Source organism: Eucalyptus grandis, chromosome 6 (genome assembly GCF_016545825.1).
Source record: "Eucalyptus grandis isolate ANBG69807.140 chromosome 6, ASM1654582v1, whole genome shotgun sequence".
NCBI classification, from domain to species: domain Eukaryota; kingdom Viridiplantae; phylum Streptophyta; class Magnoliopsida; order Myrtales; family Myrtaceae; genus Eucalyptus; species Eucalyptus grandis.
In genome coordinates, this window is record NC_052617.1 from 21,695,892 (window position 1) to 21,699,571 (window position 3,680).

Below are 3,680 nucleotides of genomic sequence, written 5' to 3' on the forward strand. Positions count from 1 at the left end.
TATTCATTATTTCCTCGACTGGTGAACGAAGTTATTCCTTCACGCACTGTCCAGAATGATCGAATTATGGTCATACATATGGTAAAATCTCACTAATGCGTGCGGAAGCAGTTTTCTTTACCTGAAATGGTGGATTTTATCAGGTCCACTATAAGTGTGAAGAATTTATTACGCATGCAATGTGTTGCGATAGGACGAGCGATCGAACAAAATATAGACGGAAGAAGAAAAATAAATTGGACACCGGATTTACGTGATTCAGTCGTAAAGACCTACGTCCACGGGGAGAGCAGCAGCAAATTTCACTATAGATCAAGCGATACAAGGAGATTACACACTCGAGTCACTCAAACACTCTCTCGGTGTTTCCCAAACCCCAATTACACCAAATACACTAATTTTTCTTGGATGTAAATCACGAATAAGTTTTGCAACACGAACAATACGAAGACCCAAAAGCCAAGCACCCAGCGCCTACAACGTTTCTCGCAAACAGAAAATACCCACGACACTCAAAGTAAATGGCGCTTCAATGTGTTGAGCGCTTCAATATGTGGCTTCGCTCAACACATACGTAGGGTTCGGCGGCTTCTTTGAACAACACACTGGAAAAGAAGACCTCAATAATACTTCCTTTTATACGTGTGCCCATTAGGTCAAAACTTTGACCATGGGCGCACCTTCGTTTCCTTTTTTTGGCTTCACGCGGCAGACTTCCTCTCTCGGCTTTTACGTGCAGGGACTCCACCTGCGAAGGCTTCATTCTTTCCATTGTGTGCCCAAAGTCAAATATTTGACTTTGGGCCCCACCTTTCGAATGCGTACAGAAAACTTCACCCGTAGCTTTTATATTTTATCTTGGGCCTACGAGGAAACCTTCCTCTTCACGCGCATGCAGGTTCTCTTCCTTCGGCGTTTCGGATTTCGCAGCAAAGAGAAAACTTTTCTCCAATTTTATTTTCTCTTTTCCAGTAAATTGCGTTTTATAAACGCTCAAACTCGAGACATATTTTAACAATCTTCACATTGGCTCGACGTTTGAGCCAAGTCGCAATTGCTTCGCAAAATTGCGAACTCTGCTATTATTTTCCCATAGCCCCCAATGGGTTCAACCGCCACAGATATTATCCAAGTTCAAGCCTCGCTTGAACTTCGCCATAATCGAGGACCTTATCAGAATACCAACTCCACATACACTTTTAACTGCTCCGCAAGAGTTTTCTGACGCAACCTCCTTAACCGTAGATAAAGTAAAACCATTATTGCATCCATATCTATCAGGAGATCGAATATGCACCTTATCAATATCAGCAGTTATAGCAACCGTCGATTCTATAAGCTCAACCTTGCTACAAGCACCATCTGTATCAATTACTTTGCTAGTACCTGTACTCGCTACCTCAGGAATTTCTAGTTACAACTCCACCTCAAGTTGAAAACCGTCTAGATCCATATTAGTACTATCACAAACACTCCTAGTTAGAAGTATTGGAGACTCATCAAGGGTAACTTCTCTGCTGTTATTAGGTGAATTTATATCTGGACACCACAACTGATCACCCCGCTCACCTTGTGCATAGCCTTGGAATATGCACCTTGCCATCCAATCAAGTTTACCATCACTTACTCAAAAATAACACGGGTAATCAAACATTCTAATAATAGAATAATCAGCAACGTTACCTGACCACACTTCTTCAGGAGTTTGCCATTCAATAGCAGTTGATAGGAATCTATTCACCAGGCAGCTTACGATATTTAGCACATCAACCAGGAATCTCCTAGCCATACCGGCACTGGAGATAATTTTTCAGGTCATTTCTAGTAATGTTCTGCTCGTCAATTTTGTAAATTGTTGTGATTTATTGGCACTAGGGCGATGTTTCACTATGTCCTCTTTCATGCATAATTTATTTGCCAGCTCCAAGCATAACTCCATGCTATTGTCAGTCCGCACATGCTTGATCGACTTACCAGTCTCTCTCTCGATCAAAGCTCTTGACTACGAGATCCTAACACCAGCATCAAACTTGTGCCTTGGCACAAACACCCAGGTCTTCCTCGACCAGTCAAAAGACTCTCGAACATATGCATCCAACGTCTCCGCAGCGAAATTTATCATTGTCTCACCTTGAAGTTTATACAGGTCATCGTGCTTGATTCCTTTCATTATCATCAGGGCACCTCGAACAATCTTCAGAATTCCATCTTTTGAAGAATACCCGCAACCAGTTGAATCTAGGGCACCCAAGGAAATTAAGTTCTTTTTCAGTGAACATGCCTCACTCCAATCAATGTCCTCACGATACCATCATACATTCTGATTTTAACATCACCAACACCCACAACATCGCACCCAGCGTTGTTCCCTAACTGGATTTTACCACTACCCGTGCACTGATAAGTGATAAACCAGTTTCTATTTGGTGTGACATGAAAAGAACAACCATAATCCATAATCCATCCATCAAACGATGAATAATCAGTGATAGACAAGACATAATCAGCATTATCTGCTATAGCTACAACATTATTTGTAGAATCAACTATAATTCCCTTACCCTTCTCATTCTTTAGCTTAAGGCAATCCCTTCTAAGATGCCCCTTTTGCCACAGCTCCAACATACAACATTAGTAGTCCTAGATTGACTACGTATGTTTATATTAGTACTACCATTACCCAGACGTGTTACAGATCTTCTTCTATTTTCACCTACTAGAGCAGTAGATACAGATTTACCAGATTCTCTTAGCTCAGAATCAAATCTCGAATCCCATCAAACGTCAAACTTGTTGACCCAGAGGAATTACTAATAGCAGTAACGGTAGTATTCCAACTATCAAGCAATGAGGATAATAGAATCAAAGCATGTACCTCATCTTCAAAATCAATCTCAACTAAACTCAATTGACTCACAATCACATTGAATTCATTGATATGATCTGCAACTGACGCACCTTCTTTCATCTTCAAGTTAAATAGACGTCGCATCAAACAGACCTTGTTGATCGCAGAGGGCTTCTCATACATATTCGACATGGCTTGCATCAAATCAGCAGTGGTCTTCTCCTTCAGGATGTTAAACGCAATGTTACGAGCCAACGTTAGCCAAATAACACCCATAGCTCGTCTATCCAGCAAATCCCAATCAGCTTGCTTCATCGTCTTTGGTTTCTCCCCAAATAAAGGCAAGTGTAGATTCATCTGGTAAAGATAATCTTCAATCTGCATCTTCCAGAAACTAAAATCCTTCCCATCAAATTTGTTGATTCTCATTTTTACTTCTTCGGTCGCCATCGATTCGCTTCAACTCAGCCAAACCTAGCTCTGATACCACTTGTTGCGATAGGGTGATCGATCGAACAAAATATAGACGGAAGAAGAAAAATAAATCGGACACCGGATTTACGTGGTTCGGTCGTAAAGACCTATGTCCACGGGAGAAAGCGGCCCGGAGCAAATTTCACTATAGATCAAGCGATACAAGGAGATTACACCCTCGAGTCACTCAAACACTCTCTCGGTGTTTTCCAAACCCCAATTACACCAAATACACTAATTTTTCTTGGATGTAAATCACGAATAAGTTTTGCAACACAAACAATACGAAAACCCAAAGCCAAGCACCCAGCGCCTACAGACTCTCGCAAACAGAAAACACCCACGGCACTCAAAGTAA